General features: G+C 37.8%; 1 protein-coding gene across 3 annotated transcripts in view; it reads left to right on the plus strand.

Annotated features, from left to right (window-relative positions):
• Positions 1-19,050, plus strand: part of LOC122800992 (SPHK1 interactor, AKAP domain containing) — a gene marked incomplete at its 3' end in the record, with an annotated part of 1,235,108 nt that overhangs the window by 98,081 nt on the left and 1,117,977 nt on the right.

Raw genomic sequence — 19,050 nt, forward strand, 5'->3', positions numbered from 1 at the left:
AGTTAGTATCAAGAAAAAAAGTATCTGAAGGTAGAAAGGGAATTGTTTAACCAACATTATCATTTTTTTCTGAGACCACACATGAAATAAATATCAAGATAAGAAGCACAGAATGGTGAGGGTCAATGAAGCTCAGCTAAAAGTGTTAGCAGTTTAACAGATGGTTACCCTTCCTCATGCTAGGTAATCCAGAGGACCCAAAAAACTCAAAGGACAGTACGTTTTAACCATTGCTTACTAAAAATCATTGTAAATGAGGCAAGAGAATGAAAGCAATATCATAGCAGAATAAACTAAAAACATCAGCTCTTTAGGGGCTATTACTGTTATGACTTTTTTGAATTGCCTGGAGCTTTTGGTAGTAAAGGAATACTTCAGTAAAGAGCTCACACCATTGAATCTCTATATCCCTGTTATTAAAATCACTTGTCATACAGACAAACTGTCTAGACACTGTATTGTGATAGATTGCTATCTGTCTAAAAAGATGGATAGGGAGGCAGGCGATATATATAATTTTCAAGGACTGTTACTATATATAAAGGTACATGTCCTTTTGATTTGTTGTGTTTGGCGAAAAGAAAATGAATCTGTGTTTCAGACATTATTGATGTTTTTTGTCCTAGTTAAAGGATAAAAATGAATCCTTGTCTCAAACTTTGGTGTTTTTTTGCATGCGTATTTAAAGTATTCTATCAAGTTTCTGAATAGGTTAGTATTAGTGTTCTGAAAGTTATGAAACAGATTTACATCTTCTACCAAATGATACACTGGGAAATGTATTTAAGTACTCAAAGTTGATATGTCTTAAATATGCATTATATGTAATCTATTGCCTTTGCAATTAATATTACAAGATATGAAACACATTCTGCAGTTGCTTGCATTTTAACTGCCCAATGCATGATGTTCTGTATACTATAAATGATTTAGCCATTGAAAAAATGCAGATATCAGCTGAACTACACCTAAACTTATACCTCACCTTTGTCACCTGACATGCTTCTTGCTCCAATCATCTGTCTTAGCTAATTCTCAGCACTTCCTACTCTAACTCCACACCCAAACTTAAACTTTACTCATCACTACCCTGCCTCCACCTCATAGCAACAAACACTACTTAAACCTTTCCAAATAATCTACAATGCAAGTTCTACTACCCCTGCTCCTACTAGCCCTCACCTCCATTTGTTACATTACAACCATACAAACTAGCTTACCCCTAGACACCCCCCCATTCCATACAACACATACTGGAAAACACACCAACTCCCACATAAGTTTTACAGTCTGTCCAACACTATTGTCCACTAATATTATGCTACACACTTCTAACACCCATCTACCTACTACTATCAATAGGAAAGCAGTATACATATCATCAAACCTTACCTGTGTTATGAAACACATATTCAAACTCAGTAAGAGACTCCTTATTGCTGGCAACATGCACCCAAACCCAGGACTGTCCTTCACTGACCTCCCAAATAGAGCTCAATCCAATCTCCTAATAATTTATATCAACATAAGAAGTATTTCCAACAAACTACAAAATCTACATGCTTTTACTACTCATTACTCCCCTGACATTCTAACCATTAATGAAACCTGGCTGAAACCACATATCTCTAGTGATGAAATTCTACCACCAGGTTACAACATCTTAAGGCTAGATAGAAAAAATAGGAAAGGTGATGGAGTCCCAATTCTATTCAAAAAGGAAATAAACCTCCAGCCATTTCACACCCCTTTGCCAACATTTCAAAACGCCAAAACCATAGGCTCTATCCTATCAATAAACAATGAAAAAAAATGAATACCCTTTGTTGCTACATTCCTCCTGGAAATAACTCCCCAGCTATAGAAGAAATCCTTCACTGGCTGAATCAAAACTCCCCTCAAGAAACAATTTTATTAGGTGACCTCAATACTGACTGGCGAGCCTACAGCTCCAACAACCCTACTAACAGTATTAACCTCTAGAGATTCACACAACTAATTCAAGACCCCACCAGAATAGACAAAAAAAACCATAAACAAAACATTATTGATTGGACACTAGTAAATAGCCCCAAACATCGCTATGAGGATGGATCCTTACCAGATGTACTCAGTGACCATCTCCCCACTTTCCTCATTAGGAAATGAACCAATACTGCTAAACCCATAACCTATCGATACATCGGGGATGATCGTAACTTAACCCCAGACAACCTAAACACAATTCTCCACCAATGTAACTGGCACCCTCTAAAAACCCTACACCTAGATCAGGCAGTAGACTACTTTAATAATATATTTATCTCAGTTCTAAATTCCATTGCACCAGTAAGAAAGAGAAAAACCAAAGCAAGCTATGCTCCATGGTTAAGATGGGACACAAGAGCCCTTCTAAAAACCAGAGACAAGGCCTGTAAGCAATGGAAATAAGACAACTCTGATCATACCAAGCAAAAGTATAAGCAACTTAGAAATCTAGCCAAGAAACAAAACAAACTAGACAAACAAAGCTACTTCCTAGGTCTCCAAAACAAATACTCAGAAAATCCCCAAAAATGTTGGCATACTATCATATCCTTACTAAAGCCTGAAACAATTGCTACCCCCACCTCCCCATATACTAACAGCAAAGATATAGCCTCCAAGCTTAACTCTCATTTCATAAACTTAATCCAAACTCTGTCCAACCAGTTAACAAACACTAATACCTCATCAACCACAACTGCTGGGAACACTCCTAGCAATCTTACCAACCAACCATCCTTCTCTCTCTCTCTCTCTCTCTCCTGTCCCTATATCAAACATTAGAAACCTCCTCCTCAAACTAAAACCTACCACACTAGCAGCAGACGGTATACCCGCTAACTTCCTTAAAATAGCAGCTGACTCTCTATCTTACCAAGTATCAATCCTAATAAACAGATCCATTCAGGAAGCTTATATTCCACAACTAAAATATCCTACATTATTCCTCGTCACAAAGGTGGTAAATCTTACAAGTTTTCCAACTATCAGCCTATAGCTATTATTTCCCCCTTATCTAAGCTCCTAGAGAAATGCATACACTCACAAGTTATGGAATTCCTAGATACAAACAATCTTCTCTCCTCCACCCAACATGGATTCTGCTATCACCATAATACAACTTCTGCTCTTCTCTCCACCGATCTGGTTAATCAGCATAAAAACAACAACTATGTATCTGCTACCTTTTTAGACCTCTCAAAAGCATTCAACATGGTCTCACACCCTAAACTATTGGATGCCCTTCATTCTCTATCCTTTACTTCCCCAACTATCTCCTGGTTCAATAGTTACCTATCAGACAGACAACAGTCTGTACAATGGCACAATGAACTATCCCCTTTTCTGCCTAACTCTATAGGAGTACCACAAGGCTCAATATTAGGCCCACTACTTTTCTCTGTCTTTACAAACAATCTATATATCTCCTCCAAGCATGCCTCACTAATTCAGTACAGAGATGATTCAACTCTCATCTGCGCAGCCCCATCTGTTAACACCTAGCCCAAGAATAATTCTCTACTATTGAAACTTGGATCACTGACACCCAATAACCAAGAATCTAACTAAACTTGAATAAAAATAAGAAAATCCACCACAAATATGAAGAAAAATACTCTTTTAGTGAGCGCTTTCGTCAGTAGATACCCTTGACTTCATCAGATTGCATAAAACATTGACATCACTTCCTTTTAAAAGCCAGGCACCACCACATGGCCACAATTAATTTCCTCTACTGGATTCAAATTGTATTGCAACACTGATTCTCAAGCTGTATTGCCTCTACAGGATTCAGGATGCATTGCAACACTATGTTTTAAAACTAAACATTGAAATATATGTGAAACTTGATTAAGAAATAATAAACATTGCAAGACAAAACAAATTACAGTAGTGTGTTTGTTCTTCACACTAACCCATATGTATAAATAAATAACAAACATCAATCCAGCATACTGTTGATACACTAAGACAGTATAAAAAGATGTTATAAACATACATTGATCACATTTTCCCCTACTTTCCTTATTTGCTGTGCAAGTTAAAACATTACAAAACTATCAAAGATAAAATTCAGCTTTCAGTTTTAAATCACTGACATCCAACTTAAAACAAAACCCACCCCCTCTATGTTCTCTATCTCATCTAGGAATGGCACTATCATCTCTCCATCCACCCACACAAAACTCCTAGGAATTGAAATAGACAACAACCTATATTTCGATCTTCAAATAGCACAAACCATTCAAAAAGTTTACAAAAAAAATGGGAACACTATACAGGCCCAAAAACTATCTCACAGAAAAAAGCATGGATCATCCCAGCTCAGACTCACCTCCTATCAACACTTACTTATGCTGCACTAATCCTAACCCACACTAGAAAATCAGATCTGGACAAGTTAGAGTCATGCTATAACAAAATTGCCAAATTTGCCAACAATTCCCCCTTTAGAACTCACCACTGCCAAGTACTAAAAGAAATTCAATGGCTTAAATTTCCTAACTTACTAGCTTACCAACAACTCACCCACACCTTTAACATCAGAAACTACCCAGACAAAACGCCTGCCCTCAGTCAGCTATTAACCTCCCACTCTTCCAGTCACCCTCTACGCTCATCCAATAAACCCTCAGCATTACTACTGCTAACAACACTGCAGGAAATGCCCTTTATTCCCACATCATAGCTAAAAAAATGGAACAATCTCCCCACCAATATAACATCCACAACAACAAGCACAACCTTCAAAAAATTACTCAAATCTCATCTCAGGACAACTTGGATCTGCCCATGTATCACTTGACAATCTCTATACCTTCTCTTGCACCAAACTACTCCAGTCTAGAATACACACTATTCTTTTCACATAGAAATACATACGCTTAGAATATGTCACACTGTTCTTTGTATGTCTTTCTGTGCATACTTACTAAAACTGTAAACAGTAGATACTACCTTTGTAAATATTAATCTAACTGTATTTCAGTCCTGCAATGCCTGTTAACTATTGTGAACAAATTCCTGAATATCTCTGCTTGTACCTTTGTAAATATTAATCTAACTGTATTTCAGTCCTGCAATGCCTGTTAACCTATTATAAGCAAATTAATGAATATCTCTGCTTGTAATTAATCTTCTGTATTACCATTTTGTATATTTCTCATTGTATTAACTTCTTAATTGTGGAGCTTTTCTCCCCATGCATCCACTGAAAATGGACCTGGTCCAGCTGGATTTTCCCGGTAAATAAATGTAAAATAAAAATAGAATAACATTTCTAAAACAGGGTTGTGAATGTTAACTATTTAAAATATGTTATTAAATGACTAAACAGAAATTTTAATATTAAAACTCTCACTTCTTAAGAAATCTGAAAGAAACAATGAGCTTATCTGATGTTTTTCTTCTAGCATTAAGCATAATATATTTTAACTATATTACATTTTTTCTGCAGAGTACACACATATTTTTGTGTTGACTAAACATGTACAGCAACACATTTCTTCACTGGCAAACAGTGCTGTACATGGCCTTCTAGAGAATGCCCCCACCCCCACCCCAACACATATTCTCACTGAATCCCCACTATCACAAATAGAGGTCACTGCTTAGATGTGCTGATTGATATTCAGGAAAGACAATGCTGTTGTTTGTCTTTCAGCTTTTCCCGGTTAAGGGTCACCACAACGGAACTCTGGTCCGCTAATGATTGGCAGTAAATTTTCACAAACGCAGAGGTGCCAGTTCAACGTCCAACCTTCAATGAAGGCATGCCCATTTACGCATGCCTTTCGAATGCCCATCCAACCACGGGGAGGACATGCAGACTCCACACAGAAGGCACTCCTCGCACTCCAGCTGAGAATCGAACAGGAGAACCTCTTGCTGTGAGGTGAAAGACAATCAAGAGAGAAATTTCAGCAGAACTTACAAAAGAACTCCAAAGGATGCTTTGCAAGCTTTTCCAGAATGAAATGCAAGTCCCAGATGGGAATAATGGGCCTTGTGGGAAGGCTGAGATGGAAGCTCCAGTTCAAGAAACCCCTTTACAGCCAGTGTAGAATCCAAGGTGGGTTCTCAGGGGAGACACTTGGATAAATGTTGAGGACTGAGTCTTCATAGCAGAACAGAGGTCACCTTGACTTATGAAATTGGAAAGATAATGCTCCCTGCTCGGAAGTTTAGTTTTGAAAGGTGACACGCCCTTCTTATTATATTAAATGCAGAAACATTTTCACTTTGACAAGCAATACTTTATCATAGTGGGTTTTCTATCCTCTTGTAAAATCTTGCTACTTTGCAAAGAAGTGCAGCCAGTTTGTAATCAAACTCCTGGTCTAAGTCTGTGAGAAGTAAGATGTGACTAGCTGGTTGGAAGTTCTCCCACTCATGTCGCAACAGAGGATCCTTATTGGTAGATGCTACTACCCTTAGAAAAGAGACCCATTGCTATGGTAGTCAAAATGAAGATGTAAGGACCATTTATGATTGTTTCTCTTTTTGCTTTTATATAAATTTCTTAAATCAACAGTGTCGAGACAAAAGTATCCACTGACAGAATATAAATGATTCTGATAAAAAGCTTGGCATAATTAGAATAGTCTTGCAAGATAAATAATTTCAAATCGAGTTCATGCATTCATAAAATACCTATGTCTTGTGTCTGACCTGGAATTTTTTTGTATGCACACCCCCCCCCCCCACACACCCTTAATGCCTAAACATTTGCTATATCCGAAAAATTATGTATTAGCATCCAAAAGACATACTTACTTCCTTTTGATATATTCAGCAGTAAGTGTATTCTATCATAAATGTGCCATATCAAATTTCAACAAAGTTAGCTTTGTTGAACAGATAACATTTTAAAAACAGTGTACATCACCCATATATATTGTATCATGTATGTTGTCAATTGAAGAAAGCATTGTTCTGCTACTCGAAATGTTTGTTTCATAAGGTGCTAAGGTCTTACACTTGTTGCTGCCTCTCCAGATCAACTTTCATATTGGGAATAGTACTGTGCTAATAAGACATAAATGGCCTATGCTATCAGATCCTGCCTTCTCTGTTATTGGTCCCCAAATTGGGATTCCTTCTCTCATCTCTAAGTTGTCTAAATGATTATAGTTAATACTCCATCTTTAGCAGAGAGCAAAATGGTTAATGCTTTTTGCTTGAAAGTTTTGAATTTAGTTCCATTGGCAAAATAAAAACTGCACCAAAGAAATGACTACAGGCAAGGATGCACATAAACCCAGGCTGCCTGAAGAGTTTTGCTATTTTTAAAAAAAAATTGTGGTGAGCACAGCTCACAGTTTACCTAAACTATCAAACTTAATATCTGAAAATTGACCCTTTCTGGTGTTCCAGGTTGGTGGCTTCTACACGTGCACAATTACTGCTACTATGACTGTACCTTCAATATGGGGAAATCACAGTTTACACAGTAAGAAGCCAGAAAGTTGGTCTAAGAGCAGCAAAGTGTATGACGAGTGGGTTAATTATTGCCTCAGCCAAAGCATTAGTTATCACAGAGCATAAGGGAGTCCTGGGTGTCTCAGCCATTGCCATTCCACTGGGGGGAGGTTCTGTTATGCCCTACCCACATTTTCCCCTCACCTGGTGATTACTAGTGGCATCCATAGGTGAGTGTGCAATGGGGGACATTGAGCCGTATCATCCCACCTCCACAGCAGTTCAGCCATACCTACCCACTACCAGGATTATGTCTCCCAATGCACTATGCCTCCAGTCTCCATCAAGGACTGTAGTGAGAAATGCTCATGTCATCAGTTACCCTCCCTGCAACTGCATCAGTCACCTGAGCCACTATATAATCCAGGTTTCCTGGACCATAGTCAGGATTTATCCCTATATGTCATCAGAGAGGCACAGTCACTCTGAGAGCTCTTTTTGTGATGAGCAGTTCTTCATAATCCTAATTGCAGTAGTGCAAAAAAAAACACTTCTTAAATTGCTGTTAGCAGCAGATTAGTATCATTAATGGATGAACGATGTATAGAGTTCAAACAGTAGTGCACACCATATGTAATATATGTACATATGGTTACATACATGGGGTCATATTAATGCAACCCAACTACACATTCATAACTTGCTTAAAGACATTTGGACATATAAGCATTCAAGTTAGCATTATGAAAGCAATCATAAGTAAATGACTCAAGTCAAAAGCGTTTCTTAAAGATTAAAGCAGGCATTACCTTTGAAGGAAATACAGTCTTAGAAGTGTGTTATACTGCAATATATAAAAAAAAACCTAGAAATGTTTACCTTAGTACAAGTTATATCTAGGTTATAAAAGTAGAGCATTGTATATTTTACAAACAATAATTCTGAACATCCAAGTAATGCAGAGTACTTGACCTCTGGAAATCGAAAAAGCAGGAAATAACTGCATCCTTTACTACGCTATGCATATTTATCCTTTGGAGATCAAAAATTAAGAATTATGAAATATTGTAACTATCACACCTCATAAACTAATTAACTTTACTGTGTACAAAGATAAGAACTAAAGCTAAATTATGTATAGTAAATGCCAGGTGGATAATATAGAGGATTGAGTGGGTTGCCAATACTAAGTGACTTATTATGTGTTTGAGGCATGGATAACATTCGCCTTGACAGCAAAGCTGAAGATGTGAATCTTGGCATCCATGTGAAGAACACGTAATATTAAGTTAGCATTGGTGACCTGTTCGTAATTCTTTGTGGTGCTTGGAGCTTTATTTGCTCCATGAACAGCTAGTAATAGGATAAAAGAAAATATTACCAGGGACAGAAGACACTAAATAATGAAATACATTTAGGTTTCAAACTTTGTATCCTTCAGTAAATGCAGGCAAACACACATCCTATTATCACAGTGACATTCCAAGTTTATAACAGGATTCCGGGACACATTACCAACGGACAGCAGGCAGAAACAAATCATTCACTGTGCTGCTGTCTTTTGTTGATCAGTAATGGCAGATCTTATTGCATAGCCCAACACCCGACCTTAACTTAAGCAGTGGATGCATAACATTTGATAAGATTGGGTCTCGCGCCACTCTAACACTTAACTGACTTGTCTTTTTCCAAATATCAGAGTGTAATCAGCACACTATATGCACTGAAAAACACTTTTTCCTGCAATCAGTGTTAGCAAGATAAAATGAGGAAGAATTAATTAGTCATGCTGACTATCCATTCCATTGTGATGTAGGAAAGTTACTTTATTGACAGTTAAATCAAGAGTAAAACTACTTGTTATATACTTGATTTCTCTAGCATAGCGTTATATAGACAAACATACCAAATAATAATGACAACACAGTTATTGTATGATGCGTTAAATTTACTGCATGCAAGAATAATAACTGCCAGTGGAAGGTTTGTTGCAAGCGATTGGATATATATTAGTTCAAACAACCTTTGAAGTGAATCCTGACCAGCTGTCACATATAAAATGTGGCCAAAACAACATAGGCATGTTCAATCATGTAGAGTAGTCATTTAAAAAAATCCAGACATAAACTTATTTTTGGGACATTTAAAATGAGAAGGTTTGCCTATCACTAGGTGTTACAAGTCAAGCTTTGAACTCAGATTTAGATGTATAATTAAGATAAAGCATCTGCTAATACACATTGTTAATTTTAAGTGACTGCATTCAGTATTTGATGTTAATGTTCCATATACACATCAAGCCGTGACGTTCATTGTTTTTGCATTATTGCCAATGATCGATTTTAAAGTCATGAAAGATCCTGAGATGTGGCTAGATGGAAGAATGTGAAAATTAAAACTACTGTGCTTCAGAAACCTAGAAAGTCCTATACAGCACAAAAAAAAGAGAGAGAGAGAGAGAAAGAGAGATGTCAAAGTTATCTGTCACATATTAGTGTGCCTTGTAAATTCTTATTCAGTTTTAATAAAACTTGAAAGGTATCATTAGTTACTCAGAGTGTGCATTCTTTGATACAAATTGAAGAAATACCTAACTTATTAATTATCAATCCTATTAATAATACTCCGGTAAAGTGATTCTATGTCAGCTGTTACCATAATGGTATAGTTATGTCATTCTACTAATTTCTGGGTTTTTTAATTGTATATTATACAGCAGACACAATAAAATAATTATAAGATTAAGTAATAGAATATTTCTTTAATTAAACATGCATGACTTTGATGATCCAAGATTAAGGTTAATCCTGTCATGTTCCTGGTTTTGAAAGAGTGAGCATTATTTTTACATGTATGAAGTGGATTTACAGCTTTGTTTTACCCTTGATGATTAGGTCAGACCCATTAGGTGGAAGTGTCTGTTCTGACTTTTGGATGAGAACCACATTATGTTCGTATGACTTGCTTAGAGATGCATAGTATACAGGTGGGTATCAAGAGAATCAAACTGCATGACTATAGGAAGAATCTTTCCAACAGCTGATAGACATAACATTTCTAACTGTGCTATCAGTAGTAAAGATGTCCAAATCTGAGATAACCCTAGATAGCCCTACCACTGTCCTGCAACACAAAGATGTACAGCACAGTGGTGGATTATCTCTCTGGACTACCACAATTGCTTATAAGGCATTCCAGGGGAGTCGTGTATGACATTAGCCATGCGTTCTGCTTCTGGAAATGCCTGCAGTGAGCTATTTATGCAGTTGATCTATTCAGAAAAATGCTCAGCTGTGCAGGATATATATTGGCTGCCCATGTTACTGAACATGGCCAAAACCTTGTGCTCACCCCATCATATCAAAGGTAAGTACCCAGACGTTAGTGGACAGGTAGTGTATGAGTAGAGTAAATGATGTGTGTGTGTGTGTGTGTGTGTGTGTGTGAGTGTGTGTGTGTGTGTGTGTGTGTGTGTGTGTGTGTGTGTGTGTGTGTGTGTGTGTGTGTGTGTGTGTGTGTGTGTGTGTGTGTGTGTGTGTGTGAGTGTGTGTGTGTGTGTGTGTGTGTGTGTGTGTGTGTGTGTGTGTGTGTGAGTGTGTGTGTGTGTGTGTGTGTGTGTGTGTGTGTGTGTGTGTGTGTGTGTGTGTCTGTGTGTGTGTGTGTGAGTGTGTGTGTGTGTGTGTGTGTGTGTGTGTGTGTGTGTGTGTGTGTGTGTGTGTGTGTGTGTGTGTGTGTGTGTGTGTGTGTGTGTGTGTGTGTGTGTGTGTGTGTGTGTGTGTGTGTGTGTGTGTGTGTGTGTGTGTGTGTGTGTGTGTGTGTGTGTGTGTGTGTGTGTGTGTGTGTGTGTGTGTGTGTGTGTGAGTGTGTGTGTGTGTGTGTGTGTGTGTGAGTGTGTGTGTGTGTGTGTGTGTGTGTGTGTGTGTGTGTGTGTGTGTGTGTGTGTGTGTGTGTGTGTGAGTGTGTGTGTGTGTGTGTGTGTGTGTGTGTGTGTGTGTGTGTGTGTGTGTGAGTGTGTGTGTGTGTGAGTGTGTGAGTGTGTGTGTACGCATCTTTCTGTCTGGATGATCAAAGTAGGAGGTTAGTTTGAAGATAGGCAGGGTAGGGTAGGGTAGGTGCGTGTGTGTCGATGAATGGGTGGGAGTGCCTGTGAGTGTGATCCCATGAGGATGAGGCTGTGTGCATTTGTGTGTATCTGTGTGTGTGTGTGTGTGTGTGTGTGTGTGTGTGTGTGTGTGTGTGTGTGTGTGTGTGTGAGTGTGTGTGTGTGTGTGTGTGTGTGTGTGTGTGTGTGTGAGAGTGTGTGTGAGTGTGTGAGTGTGTGTGTACGCATCTTTCTGTCTGGATGATCAAAGTAGGAGGTTAGTTTGAAGATAGGCAGGGTAGGGTAGGGTAGGTGCGTGTGTGTCGATGAATGGGTGGGAGTGCCTGTGAGTGTGATCCCATGAGGATGAGGCTGTGTGCATTTGTGTGTATCTGTGTGTGTGTGTGTGTGTGTGTGTGTGTGTGTGTGTGTGTGTGTGTGTGTGTGTGTGTGTGTGTGTGTGTGTGTGTATGAATGTATGTGGGGAGCTGTCTTGCTTCCACACTCATCTATATTAATGAGCAATTCCTGAATATTGGGGGTTTGGAAACAGTGTAAGAAGGAATACTCTTAAAGTCTTAAAATAACAGAAAAATGTTTTACAGCATGAAAGACACAGTTAGGCTGGCACGATTAGTTCCCAGGGACACTTTATTTATATGATGATGTTCAGACACACAAAAAGATTCAAGCCCAGACCTACTGTCATACAGCACCACTTTGCTAGCTCTCTGTACCAGCAATAGACACCAGGAAAACTCCTGCTTATCACCTTAAAGTACTTGAAAATAATAAATAAAAGTTAGGGAAAAATTCTGAATCTTGCACTTTTGACACAGGGGCCATAACCAACTACACTGACCAAGGAGTTAGTGTAGCAGGGTATTTTTAGCATAATAAGAGGTATGAAACTGTAATTTCTGTCATTATAATAGCAAGAGGTTCTCCCGTTCAATTCTCAGCTTGGCTTGGGAGTGCCTTCTGTGTGGAGTCTGCATGTCCTCCCCGCGGTTGGGTAGCATTCGAAAGACATGCGTGCGTAAATGGGCATGCCTTTGTTGAAGGTTTGGCGTCGAGCTGGCACCTCAGCATTTCATAAAAATCTACTGCCAATCATTAGCAGACTGGAGTTCCGCTGTGGCAACCCCTTACCAGGAAAAAGCCGAAAGACAAACAACATAATATGATTGCAACAGTTCATGAATTACAAGGGGTTAGTAGGTGTAAGAGGCAGCAAGCAACAGGAGCATCCTGTAAAATCAGGGGCAGTTGAGAGGGATGAAGGTAAGTCTGGGGGGGGGTTCAAGGCAAAACTTGGAAGAGCACTAGACAGTACCAGAAAGAATGTGTAAACTTTTACATGGATTCACTTAAAAAGCTAATAGAGCAACTGGGCTGCATCACTGTACACTTTAGGAACATTAAGAAGAATGAGACTCTAATGTCTGACATTGATTGACTGTAAGGATCTGTGATTAATGAAGGCAGAGACAAAATAAGAGTGTGCATCAGGGACATTCTGTACGCTGAAGTACAAGTGAGAGGTATGTCAGAATGTGTATATAAAGCAAAGAATCCTCTCAATACACAAAACTGTCAGTGAAAAAATCTTGAAGCAACAAATGCAGAAAAAAACACCGACTGTACCACAGCTAGGGAATTTATTAGAATGAAACTAAAACATATCATAAATCCAAAGTACAAAGGTTAGCACTTTCAGGGATCTACCCCTTTATCAGACCAATGATTAGTTTCATTCTAATAAATTCCCTAGCTGTGGTGCAGTCAGTGTTTTTTCTACATTTTTTGTCAGAATGTGTGTTTATGTATGAGGGTGGTTCCTGTGCCAACATGATGCACAGGCTGCCAGTGCTGACTACTTCAGGAAAATGCTGATTTGAACTTGGGGGGGGGGGGTCGACATAATGGTTAAGGTGTTTACCTCACAGGGATAAGGTGCAGCATTTGATTCTCACATCTGAAAGGGAAGTTGGCTAGGCTGAAAATGTTTCATTAGGGCAGCTAGGGTAGTTCTTAACTATGAATAGTTAAGGGCAATTCGGAGCCATGCAAATTAGCTGATAATGATGTCTTTCCCCACTAAGGTTAAAATGTCTGAATCCCAATTTCTTGCATCATGGAATCAGTGCCTTTTCATTGCAGCTGTCTGATGCTGTTAGAGTTCTTTCTGGATTCTTGGAAGTATTTATTTGCTAATAGGAAAGGTATATTAAATGTAAATAAATAATTACATAAATAAATAAATAGCAAAACAGAAGAATGGAGCTCCAACCCAGCTACTCCATGGAAAGGGCGACTGCAAACATCATGGCCACATAACAAAATTCTATAGAAGGGTATAACAATTGCATTGTGTATAAGGACCCTGCATATATAAAGAAATTCCACTTCCCATTTATTGTGGTTCTTAGTAATGGATAAGACAGCAAACAAAAATACTTTATACCTCTTCAGGTATATTAGTTATTGTGACATCCCTGCACTGGCCCAGTAATCAAGAAGCCTCAATCCTTGTCACTGCCAACAGTGAGGGATATACACAATGGGAGGATGACAAGTACACACACAGTAAAGTACAATTTCCCTTAAAAGCACACAGAGATCACAGTCAGTCTGGGGCTAGTTTCTCTCTCTTTCTCCAGATCCCCAATAAGACTCACCACTGGCACAGCTATATGGCTAAGATCTCAGCTGAGGGGTCAAGCCAAGACCTCCAGCACTCTCTCTGTCCAACCAGTGCTTCATGTTCCTGCCCAAGTAGCTGACACACACACACTTTGAGATTTGATTTATATACAAACGCATACACACACACACACACACACACACACACACACACACACAAACACCTGGGAAGGCTTGCACAAGTTTACTAGCTAAGCCCCCTTCTGTCCAGACTATAAAGTAGTTATCATTGCCACCAACCCCTTCTTATCAGCTACTAGAAGGTCCTTACAAAGGGTGACCAATCCTATTGTGTAATGTTACTATTATCCAAATAGTAAGTGTGCCCAAGAGCAAGGCTATTTAAGTGTAGCCTGTACAGTGTCACCAAATACGTATGCAAGTACTTTAAGAGCTTAAATACATCTCACAAATATCAGCCACAAAGACAGGTTTAAATATATTTAATAATAAATAATAAAAGAACAAGACAATACTCAATCAACACAGTAACCACAGAGTTTAGAATCACAGGAAATATTTTAAAACAGCATTGCAGGACAGTCTCAAATAAATACAGAAAACATCTAAACTAATCTTTACTATATTCCTATCTATATCTAAAAGATACTATGTCCTAAATAACTTACTTACAGAGCAACACACAGGCAGAAGTGCTGAATGGATGTTCCTATGTCCAAGACAAAGTACAAGATGCCCAGTCTCTCTCTCTGAGTTCTTAAATTAATATCAGACATTACGGCTGGGTCAGCTTGGATGACATCACTCTTTGTCACCTGCCTTCAGTTTCCAGGCTAACAGATACTAACAGAATTATAACATCTCTGTGTGAGAAGTACATATCTCTCAGAAGTTTGTAGAACTTGGAAGCCGTAAAACAATAAAACGCTTTTACATTTGAAACCTAGTAATTATTTCTGTTTCAAGACAATAGAAAAACCTCTAGCTCCAGACATTGTCTGCTTCACTGAAACTAAGAAATAACACAACTGTAAACCAATTAAAACTTATTTTCTTGAAGTTTTGCAAGTTAACTCTGTAGGCTCCAGCTTCTACTATTAAAATATACATTGCACAGGTATATAATTTACATACATTTCTGTTCTTTTCCAGTAGGGTACACTGTGGACACATCCTTGAAGCTCAGTACTATATAAACCCTATTCAACACACACTTCTGCACCAGTAGTTTAATATACACATAAAATATAGTTCTCTTACATTTGTAAGACAAGCATATGAATCATATTAATATTCACAAATGACATGACTATTTACAAAATTCCAGATAGCTGGGCTGGCAGTGTTACAGTTATTCTCACTTAATCTTGACAGATTAGTTGTTCTATGGCACATAGTATTAGCAGGATGCATTAAGGGAAGTAAAATATTCTTGTTTATGCATGTCTACTGCATTAAAAGTGATATTATTAATTAATGAGAAAAGTATTTCTATACCATGTCATCTCTGACCACAAATCACCAACAAGATAATATTTAGAAAGAAAATCCCCCAAAACCCAAACAGATACAAGAAAATAAAAGAAAGTGCTCCACCAATATGTCTTTTAATGCCATTTATAATTAGCAAATCACTTAAAATTATAGCAAAAATAGCAATAAATATACAAAAAATTTACTGTATTCAGGATAGCAAATTATCTCTTGACATATGGTTGAGAAACTGATTGACTGAATTTGTCTTCATTCTGTCAAAAATACTTTTATGATTCTTAATTAAATAACTGGAATGCATTATGTTTTTAATGTATGTATGACTTTTTCATATGTTCTCGTTTAAGTTATTTACTTTGGAAGAAGATGGGAACATGATATAGATGACATGCTGTCTCTCCTGGTTTGCCTTTCAACTCTTTGAAGATAAGATGTTTATATAAAGCACACGGTATAACTGGATAGCTTGGCATAAAATATTACTTATGTTTGTTCATGTCCTGCCTTAAAATAAAACAGACTTCCTGAGCTGAATATCATGTCTGTCATGACATATTATGATTACTCATAATAAGCCTCTAATTATTGAATGGAAACATTATATTAAAAGTAAAACAGTAGTGATAATGATGGTGATAATGATAGTGACAATGATGGTGATAATGATAGTGATAATGTTGGTGATAATGATAGTGACAATGATGGTGATAATGATAGTGACAATGATGATGATAATGATAGTGATAGTAAGCATAGGAAAATAATGATGCTAGAAATGCCATGAAAAAAAGGAGTATTTTCACGTTATCCCTCTTTTATCCTTTCTTATCTCATCTTGTCATCCCTCACTTACTGTTTCTCATTCATCTTACCTCCCTCTTGTCTTTGCATCTCTCACACGTCCTCTCCTTTCTACTTCTCTTGTCTCTGTATGCCTCTCTGTCCATTTCTCTGCCTTCTCCCCATGAGATCCTTTCCTACAGCTATTCTCACTTGCATATTCTGATGTCTTCATACCTCTGTATATAATGATACACTTCTATCACTGTAACATAAACCAGCTTGGTCAATAGGTCTACATCTTATCCAAAAAGCTCTGCTAAACATAATCCCATTTTTTCATTCATGTTTTGACTTTGTAGACTTGTCGTGAACTTAATATTGTAGCATATTTTTGCATCTGTAAATATGTATATGTTTTATAGCATATACTTGTATCTGTAAATATGTTTGTTCATTTTTTTGTGAACATATTTACCCAGACTGTACCTACAAATGGTCAGTTGAGATCAGTGCACTACCCTGTTAAACAAACATAAATAAATAATAAATAAGTAAATAAATAATGTCTCTAAAATAAATACATTTCCATTTACATAATTTAATTTAGTTTAGCAGATCATGATTCCAGTTTGTAAAAGTTTTATTTTTTGATGTTCTGCATTTTAGTTTACATTTTAGTTTAATAAAGAAAATGAGTGGAATACACAAATACAGCAGTTAGATGGGTATTCAGGAGATAAATTAATATACTTTCAAAACTACTAATAAAAATATTAAAACTACATTGCATGACAAAACTGCAGTTATTTAAAACTGGAACATTAGTGTAAGAGTATACAGAAAATTCATTCATAAAAACACACACACACACACACACACACACACACATGCATGCGCAGACACACAAATATACACAAGCAGGCACACATATGCACACACAGTTCTGGTATTTAAATTGTGTATTCAGATCTTGCATAAACTTGTATTCATCTGTAACCTTTCAGATTAACTCTGACCACTTTCCCGTGCTCTGTGTTTTATAGATTGAGATATGAAGCTACGAGCACTCAAACACTGCTGTCTCAAAGCCAGGAGTATGAGCACCCTGTAGCTCATCCAGACTGCTGCCTGTGCTCAGATTTGAACATGAGTTTAGGTAGTATGAGGGGCATCAAGTGGTAATTCTTTGTTAAGATGCATATCATAAACCATGCTACTAACCTGTCTAATAATGCTGTTAACTTCATGATTACCAATGGCTAAATATTCCTTCATATTCAGCATATCATACATTTTCTTAATGAAGAATTACCACTTAATGCCTTAGAATTTTTTCACGTACCTATTCCAACCATACCTACAATATATGGTGTAAATTCATAAGTCACTAACAGATCCTTCTCTAAGGCCTATAGTTTCGTCCAGAGGATGGATTACAGAGCCCATTTCCTATTATTTTGAAAACAAGTTTTAACCTGTTCTTGGTCTCTCTACTAAAATTAAGGGCACTTCAGAATTTTTAAAGCATTTGTACTTATGGACAAAAACAAATGATATGATTGATTGTTACTTTGTCCCTCTAGATGTTGATGCCCTATTTACCTATATACCTAATGAAATAAGGATAAACCATTTATGTTCATAGGTTCATAGGCTGATACTAGGCTATCTGCCATAGGGCATTTACAAGACTAACCAGAGTGTCTTTGGCTTTCGCCACCCTTCTTAGATTAGTTGACTGTGCCTCTGTATAGTAGGTCACAGAAGATATCCCATTTAAGGTTAGTTTACCATGCCTCTGTCTAGCAGTGACACAGAAGAGATCCCAGGGGTAAATTTACGATCTCCCATCCAATCGTCAAGATTCTTCTTGAAGATGGTCATTGAGGGGCTCTGTCTGACATGGATTGGGATTTTGTTCCAGAGTGAGGATATGAATCTGTCCCTCCAGCATGTTCTATTTATTTCTGTGCTGAGGTTTAAGTCACTGGAGCATGTAGTTCTAATGGATTTGGATTTCTTGAGGTGGAGCATGTCCATTAATTCTGGGTTGGACATGGCTTTATACGTCAGGCACAGATCGCCTCTGAGTAGGCGGTAAGCAACTGAGTAGAGCTGGAGTTTCTTTAGCCTAACTGCGTAGGGCATCTGTTTGAGTCCCTTGATTCTTTTGGTGAGGTACTTTTGGGGTCTTTCTAGTTGTAGCAGGTGTCAGGTAAGGTACATCCCAAATGGGGCATTGTATTCAATTATGGGCCTGATGAGTGATGAGTAGAGGGGCACAATGACCTTTCTTGATCTAGATGTGAACCCCTTCGTGATAAGGTGGGCTATATAGAATGTCTTTCTAACCACTTTGGCAATGTGTTTGTCAAAGGAGAGATTGCAATCTACTTGGGTCCCCAAATCCCTAATTACTTCTTCCGTACTTAATGGATTACCACCTATGTGGTAATTTGTGGGCACTTTGTTTTTCTCAAAGGGGCTGACTATGCACTTTTTGGCATTTAGCTTTAGGCCATGGCTCTGGCACCAGTTATCCATCTCTGTGAGACCTTTTTGGAGGATGCTTGTGTCAG

The sequence above is a fragment of the Protopterus annectens genome, chromosome 4.part1 (genome assembly GCF_019279795.1).
Source record: "Protopterus annectens isolate FY-2018-M chromosome 4.part1, PAN1.0, whole genome shotgun sequence".
Taxonomy (NCBI): Eukaryota; Metazoa; Chordata; order Ceratodontiformes; family Protopteridae; genus Protopterus; species Protopterus annectens.